Consider the following 9,113-nt stretch of genomic DNA (forward strand, 5'->3'; position numbering starts at 1 on the left):
GAGCGCGGCGCCGGAGACGGAGGAGACCGGCGGCGGGCGCGCGGCGACGCGGGGCCGGCGATGGCGGCCGAGGCGGCCGGCGGCGCGCGGGCCGGGCGGCGAGGCGACGCGGCAGGCGGCCGGACGCGGGAGGCGGCCGGCGGCGCGGCGGCGGAGGACGGCACCAGCGTCGGGCGCGGCGACGCGCGGACCGAGCGGGGGGAGCGGCGGCGGGCGCGCGGGCTGGACGGGCCCCGCCTGGGCCCGGCGGGCCGGCGGCGCGGGGCGCGGCTGAGGGCCACGTGGCGAACTCCGATTCGCCGGGGCGCGGCGGCGGACGCGTCCGGTCGGATCCGGACATGTCCGACGGCGCGGAGGGGGAATTTCGCTAGGGTTTCGTCCGGAAATTCGGAGGGGGAGGCATATTTATAGGTAGAGGGAGCTATGAGTGTCCAAATGAGGTGCGGTTTTCGCCCACACGATCGTGATCCAACGACGGAGAGCATGGAAGTGGCTTAGATGGGTTATTGGGCTATTTTGGAGGGGTGTTGGGCTGCAACTTAAAAGAGGCCTTTGCGGATATGCGGATAACCGTTGGAGTACCAAACGAGCTCCAAATGACCCGAAACTTGACAGGTGGTCAACCAGTGCTATACTAGGGCCACTTGGCAAGGCTCGGTCCATTCCGAGAACGTTCAACACCCGCACACGAAAAAGGAGACAAGAGGGGTGCGCCGGTGCATGTGGGAGTGTCGGATTGCGAAACGGACAACAGGGAAAATGCTCGGATGCATGAGATGAACACGTATGCAAAATGAAATGCACATGATGACATGATATGATATGCATGACAAGAATAAAATGCAAAAACAAAAGACAAAACCCAACCACGGAGGGAATATCATATCACATAGCCGAAAATGGCAAGAGTTGGAGTTACAAAGATGGAAAGTTACATCCGGGGTGTTACAACACTCCACCACTACAAGAGGATCTCGTCCCGAGATCTAGGACTGAAAGAACTCCGGATATTTGGAACGGAGGTGATCCTCGCGCTCCCAGGTGGCTTCTCGGTCGGAATGGTGTGACCACTTCACTTTCAGGAATTTGATTGACTTGTTGCGAGTCTTGCGCTCGGTTTCTTCAAGAATAGCAACGGGGTGCTCATGATAAGAGAGATCATCTTGGAGGTCGATCTCTTCGAAGTTGATAGTGCGCTCAGGAGTCTTGAAGCACTTGCGAAGCTGTGACACGTGAAACACATCGTGCACGTTTGCAAAGTTGGATGGAAGCTCAAGTTGATAGGCGAGATCGCCTCTTTTGCCAATGATCTTGAAAGGACCCACGTATCTAGGGGCAAGCTTCCCTTTGATACCGAAGCAACGAGTGCCTTTCATTGGAGATACGCGGAGGTAGACATGGTCTTCGATTCCAAAAGCCAAGTCACGGTGCTTGCTATCATAGTAACTCTTCTGTCGCGATTGCGCGGCTTTGAGATTCTCATGAATGACTTTGCACATTTCTTCGGCTTCTGTGATCAAGTCATTGCCAAGAAGTTGGCGTTCACCTGTCTCAGACCAGTTAAGAGGAGTACGACACTTTCTGCCATGGAGAATTTCGAATGGGGCCTTGCCCGAACTCGCTTGGAAGCTGTTGTTGTAGGAAAACTCGGCATATGGAAGACAATCTTCCCACTTCATACCGAAAGAGATGACACAAGCCCTGAGCATATCTTCAAGAATTTGATTGACTCGCTCGACTTGGCCACTTGTTTGAGGATGGAAAGCTGTGCTGAAACGAATGTTGGTGCCCATGGCCGTCTGAAAGGAGTCCTAGAACTTAGAAGTGAAGATGCTTCCACGATCTGAAGATATCAATTGTGGAATGCCGTGCAAGGAGACAATTCTGGAGGTGTATAGCTCTGCCAGCTGAGCTGCTGTGATAGATTCTTTGATAGGAAGAAAATGAGCCACTTTGGTAAGCTTGTCAATGACAACGAAGATAGCATCATTTCCACGCTTGGACTTAGGAAAACCAGTCACGAAGTCCATCTTGATATGGTCAAACTTCCATTATGGAATAGCAAGAGGTTGGAGGAGACCAGCTGGTCTTTGGTGTTCTGCTTTCACTCTTCTGCAGACATCACATTCATTCATGAATTGAGCAATTTCTCGCTTCATTCGAGTCCACCAATATGACTGCTTGAGGTCATGGTACATCTTTGTACTTCCAAGATGAATGGATAGGAGGGAATTGTGTGCCTCATTCATGATGACTTTTCTCAGATCACCTTTGGGAACCACAATTCGATCCTCGAAGAAAAGAGTATCTTTGTCATCCAAGCGATAGCACTTGTATTTGGGAATGCCCTTGTCAATACCACGTTTCACCTTCTTCACCATGGTATCCAGGAGTTGTGCCTCACGAATTTGATCTTCCAAAGTAGGAGAGACTATGAGGTTGGCAAGAAATCCTTGAGGAACAACTTGAAGATTCAGCTTGCGGAAGGCTTCACAGAGATCCGGTTGAAACGGCTTGAGAATTAGACTGTTGCAATAAGCCTTTCTGCTCAGAGCATCTGCAATCACATTCACCTTGCCAGGAGTATATTCGATACTCGGATTGTACTCCTGAATCATTTCGACCCATCGAGTTTGCCTGAGATTAAGGTTGGGTTGAGTGAAGATATACTTGAGGCTCTTGTGATCGGTGAAAATGTCCACTTGCCTTCCCAATAAGAGATGTCTCCATGTTATCAATGCATGGACAACTGCCGCCAACTCAAGATCGTGAGTGGGGTAGTTCTTTTCGTTGGGCTTCAACTGAAGAGAGGTATAGGCCACAACTTTCTTCTCTTGCATCAACACAGCACCGAGACCTTGAAGGGAAGCATCACAGAATACTTCAAATGGCTTGGATTCATCAGGAGGAGTCAAAACAGGAGCTGTGACTAGCTTCTCTTTGAGGGTGTTGAAAGCGACGTCGCACTCAGGCGTCCAAACATACTTGACATGCTTCTGGAGGAGGTTGGAAAGAGGCTTTGCAATCTTAGAGAAGTTCTCAACGAATCTTCGGCAATAACTTGCAAGACCGAGAAAACTGCGGAGCTGTTTGACATTCTGAGGAGGTTCCCAATTCATAACTGCAGAAACCTTCGCGGGATTAACAGCAATGCCCTTGGCAGAGATGATATGTCCAAGATAAAGAACTTCATCAAGCCAGAACTCACATTTGGAAAACTTCACATAGAATAGATGCTCTCTGAGCTTGTCGAGCACCAATCGCAAATGTTTGGCATGATCCTGCTTATTCTTGGAGAAGACCAAAATATCATCGAGATACACCAGAACAAATTCATTGGTGTAGGGGTTGAAGATAAAGTTCATCATGCGAGAGAACGTTGGAGGAGCATTGACAAGGCCGAAAGACATGACAGTATATTCATAAGAACCATAGCTTGTTCTGAATGCTGTCTTGGGAATGTCTTGTTCACGAATGCGAATCTGATGATAACCCATACGAAGGTCAAGCTTGGAGAAGACTTTATCCCCTTTGAGTTTCTCGAACAGCTCATTGATGTTGGGAAGTGGATACTTGTTCTTGATTGTCTTCTTGTTCAATGGACGGTAATCGACACAAAGTCGGTCCGTGCCATCCTTCTTCTGGACAAAAAGAACTCCACAACCCCATGGGGAAGAACTTGGTCTGATCAAACCCAGACGCTCTTGTTCATCGATCTGCTTCTTCAATTCCTTCAGCTCCTTGGGTCCAAGCTTGTATGGATGCTTGCAAACGGGTTCTGTTCCAGGCTCAAGATCAGTAACGAACTCGACTGGCCGATGAGGAGGCATACCCGGAAGCTCTTCTGGAAAGACATCTTGGTACTCACAAACGACTGGAATTTGAGAAATAGCATCCAATTCGCCCTTCTCATTGAGAGAAAACAACCGAATGGTTTCATCACGAGCGGCATAGATGATAACATCCTCAGAAGGGTGTGTCAGTTGAATCTGCCTGGCAGCGCAATCAAGCTGAGCCTTGTGCTTAGAAAGCCAGTCCATCCCAAGAATAAGATCAATATCAGAGTCGCCAAGAACAAATGGTTTAGAAAGAAATTTGTAGTCGCCCATCTTGATAGAAACATCCGGGATCATTGTGGTAGCCCTCATAGAAGAGCCCGGAAAAACAACTCCCATGGGTTTTTCCAACATTTCTGAAATGAAATCATGCTTTGCAACAAATGATCTAGACATGAAACAATGCGAAGCACCGGTATCAAATAAGACTTTTGCAGGAATATCATTAACTGGAAGATTACCCATGATCACATCTGAAGAATCCTCTGCCTGAGCTGCATTCATCATGTTCACCTTTGCAGACTTTGGATTATGCTTGACCACTGCATTGCTTGAAGATCTCACAGGAGGAGGAGGAGGAAGGCACCTTTGATTTAAGCATTTGTTCGCGTAGTGACCTTTCTGCTGGCACTTGTTGCAAGTCACTTCTGAGAGCGGACGGTGATAAGGAGCACTTGACTTTGGAGCTTGAGACTGAGACTTGTTCTGATAGCTTGGGTTGGGTGGGTGGGAAGATCCACGGCCACCTGAGTTCTTCTGATGGTAAGGCTGATGAAACGGAGGAGGAGGCAGGTAGAACTTCTGCTGCTTAGCTGCCACTTGTGAGGAAGAAGAAGATTGCACTGCATCTCTGATTCTCTTCTTAGAAGCCTCACACTTGAGTTGAGCACCTTCTTGCTTGAGTGCCATATTGTAGAATTGATCAAACTGAGTAGGCTCAATAAGAACGAGAGCTAACTGCAGATCCTCTCTAAGGCCACCTCTGAACTGATAGATCATACTCTTCTCATCTGGAACATCTTGCTTAGCAAAGCGAGCAAGTTTCTGAAATTGCTTGTTGAATTCGTACACTGACATGTTGCCTTGCTTGAGATTGCGGAACTCCTCACGCTTGCTCTCAACAACACTGGTAGGAATATGGTGAGCTTTAAAGTCCTGATAGAAATCAGTCCAAGTAATCACTCGACCACCTCTGGAATCCTTGTATTGCTGGAACCAATCAGCTGCCTGATCCTTGAGCTGAAAAGAAGCAAACTTGACATAGTCCTCAGGCCTGACATTGCTGCATTCAAAATGCTTGTTGATATCCATGAGCCAATCATCGGCGTCTGTGGCCTCAACACAATAGCTGAAAGACTTCGGCTGATTTGCAAGGAATTGGTTGAGGGTTGGAAATAGAGGCTGATGATTGAACTGCCCTTGACCTTGATTCCCTTGGTTGCCATGGCCTTGGTTGCGCTCTTGCATGAGCTGGATCATCATCTAAGCATGAGCGTTAGAGTCTGCCATCAAAGCTTGCCATGCCTCCGGAGGCGGAGGTGGAGGTGGAGGGTTCGCCTGACTCCCATCATTGCGTTCCCGATTCAGACGCGTTGGCGGAGCCATCCTGAGAGGGTGACATCCGTTAGCATCTTGATAGACAGATAGACAAGTTGAATCAACGGATAGAAATTGCAACATATAGTCTTCACAATAAACATTCGAACAAAGATGAACGAATGAATTCCCAAGTAAACGTCACACATCCATTATGGTGAGAAGCCACTAGAATAGAGATTGATGAATGAAATAAACAAGGTACAACTGGAACAAATAAGTGGTAAGGATTACCCAATCACGAACCAAATATCTGCAGGAAGAAATGCTAGAGCTACTTGAATCCCACCTATAAACTCCCGAAACTTTCTGGTTATGCAATCTGGTGTTGGGGATACAGGGGAAGCACAATATCTCACCCAAACTAACAATCCCTACATCCAACTGTATCCATCCGTCAACACATAACCAAGAAACCTTCGGAAATCGTGTACCTCAACCTTTGAAAAGCATCCGTTATACGAGTTATGGCAATACTCCTGAGCTCGCCCCAGTACTGGGTTATCGGGGTTATCTCACCAACAACCGCATAAAAGAGATTTTCGATGTCGGCAAATCTCAGGTATTCCAGAACTGCAACGATAAAATTGTGACGACAACACCTCGGAGCTCAACTCCCTGGGACACTGCCACAACCCCTATATGTCAGGAGGCACCAAGAACAATGTTCTCGTCACAAAACCATCGGAACGATTCCAAGATACCCGCGTGATCCTAATTTTTTTTGAGTAATTTGAGAAGAGGATAGTCAAAACATCTACGTCAGGAGACCTCACCAGAGCGACGAAGGGACTGAGGAGTAAAAAGAATCCTACTCTCTGATATATATAATCCTAAGACTCAAAACATTTTTGTTTCTAGACTCAACATCGCCAGCAAACAATCAAGCAGGGGGCTCCTAAGTCGGGGATGGCTCTGATTACCAACTTGTAACACCCACGATGCGGCTATATCTCCCACATGTCGAAGCACGACTTAGAGGCATAACCGATGGTGGTTTTGTCGCAAGAAGGGTCATCTTCACACAATCCCATGTAATGAACAAGAATGGGATAAAGAGAATTGTCTTACAATTGCCACTTCACACAATACATAATTTAAGTCATACATCATTCAAATACACTCATAGACCGACTACAGTCAAGTTAAAATGAAAAGAAGACAACCCCAAATGCTAGATCCCCGATCGTCCCGACTGGGCTCCTCTACTGATCATCTGGAAACGATACATAGTAACGACCAAGGGCCTCATCAAATTCCCACTTCAACTCAGTTGCGCCATCTATGCTGGTATCCTCGGCACCTGCATCTGTTTTGGTAGAATCTGTGAGTCACGAGGACTCAGCAATCTCACACCCGCGAGATCAAGACTATTTAAGCTCATAGGTAGGACAAGGGTAATATGGTGGAGCTGCAGCAAGAACTAAGCATATATGGTGGCTAACATACGCAAATGAGAGCGAGAAGAGAAGGAACGCGCCGGTCGAGGAGCTAGAAGCGATCAAGAAGTGATCCTGAAACTACTTACGTCAAGCATAACACAAACCGTGTTCACTTCCCGGACTCCGCCGAGAAGATACCATCACGGCTACACACTCGGTTGATGCATTTTAAAGAGGTCAAGTGTCAAGTTATCTACAACCGAACATTAACAAATTCCCATCTGCCTCATAACCGCGGGCACGGCTTTCGAAAGATTATATACCCTGCAGGGGTGTCCCAACTCAGCCCATCACAAGCTCTCACGGTCAACGAAGGAATAGACCTTCTCCCGGGAAGACCCGATCAGTCTCGGGATCCCGGTTCGCAAAACATTTCGACAATGGTAAAACAAGACCAGCAAGACCACCCGCTGTGCCGACAAATCCCGATAGGAGCTGCACATATCTCGTTCTCAGGGCACACCGGATAAGCTAAGCGTACAGGTACCGACGAATCCAAGTTGCCAAGGAATGGTCCCGCACGGTGCTCTAGTTTGGACCAACACTCGGAGGAGCACTGGCCCGGGGGGTTAAATAAGGATGACCCTTGGGCTCGCGAAAACCCAAGGGAAAGGGCTTAGGTGGCAAATGGTAAAACCAAGGTTGGGCCTTGCTGGAGGAGTTTTATTCAAAGCGAACTGTTAAGGGGGTCCCATAAATCACCCAACCGTGTAAGGAATGCAAATTCAAGGAACATAACACCGGTAAACGGAACTAGGGCGGCAAGAGTGGAACAAGTCACCAGGCATAAGGCCGAGCCTTCCACCCTTTACCAAGTATATAAGGTGCATTAATATAAACAGGAGATATAGTGATACCCCAAAATAACCACGTTCCGACCTGGAACAAACTTCATCTTCACCTGCATCTAACAATGCTATAAGAGGGGCTGAGCAAAAGCGGTGACATAGCCAGACAAAGGGTTTGCTAGGACAGGATGGTTAGAGGTTTAACATGGCAATAGGTAGGGATGGTAAACAATGGCAGGTAGGGCTAACATAGCGAAAGAGCGAGTACTAGCAAGCAAAGATAGAAATGATTTCGAAGGTATGGTCATCTTGCCTGTAAGGTTCTCAGAGTTGTCGAAGGCTGGATCCTCGTTAGCGTACTCAACAGGTTCCTCGTGCATGTACTCGTCTCCTGGCTCTATCCAAAGCAAGAACACAAGCAAGGAACCACAATAAATCACGGTGCAATGCACAAGCAACATGATGCAATACATGTCATGATATGCAAGATGTGATATGCAATGCATATGCGTGCTTCGGAAGGAAAAAGGATGAACAAGGCATCAACTTGGCAAACCAAGTATGCCGCTGGAAAGATGAGATGATTTCGGTTGAAATCGATATAAAGATCACCGGGAACGGATGCACGGTTTGCAAATGGCAAGCAAGAAAAGTATGGCACAAAACTGCGATTAACAGCGCGATGCTACTTAGCATGCAACAAGAAACTATGCTACAACACCCCAACATGAAAACAAACCATATGGCAGTGATCTACAGGAGATGATTTACAAAAGAGGAACACTGAGCTACGGCTCAATCACATCATAACAGGTTCAAACAAGCATAGAGAAAGTGCAAAAAATTATCAGGTTGGACATGGCAAAAACAGCAGCACGAAGCAATGTTCCGAGCAGGTTATCAACATGCTACAGGAACTTATAATAGCAAAATAAGACATGGCATGAATCTACTCAAAGCATAGGTCAAAAGTCCCTTACTGACCATAAGCCAAAAAGGATCGGAAAATACGATGGCACCCACGTAAACATAGCAAGTTTTGTTAACAGATTTCAGCAAACAAAACATGGCATTGAAATAATTATGAAGGCACCTTCGTGAGCTCGATGCACTCACTACAGAGCATCTCATGATAAACTAAGCATACATCCATCAAGAAGACATGTCATAGAAGCTATACATGGCAAGAAACAACATATAGCATATCCGGATCAACTACAACAACCTCGGCCAAATTGAATAACATGTAAACAATCTGCCAGGAAACAATTTGAAGCAAAAGTAGAGCACGAAAATGACATGCTAGACTACTCCATAGTTGCAACCAAGACCATGGATGGATAGAGAAAAACCATGTTTTAAAAACACCCTTACTGAAGTATCTCAAATTATGCATGGATCTCTCTGTAGCAACATGCTTACATGGCAACAAAATTACAGCAGAACAGGAA

The sequence above is a fragment of the Triticum dicoccoides genome, chromosome 7B (assembly GCF_002162155.2).
Source record: "Triticum dicoccoides isolate Atlit2015 ecotype Zavitan chromosome 7B, WEW_v2.0, whole genome shotgun sequence".
In the NCBI taxonomy this organism is placed as follows: domain Eukaryota; kingdom Viridiplantae; phylum Streptophyta; class Magnoliopsida; order Poales; family Poaceae; genus Triticum; species Triticum dicoccoides.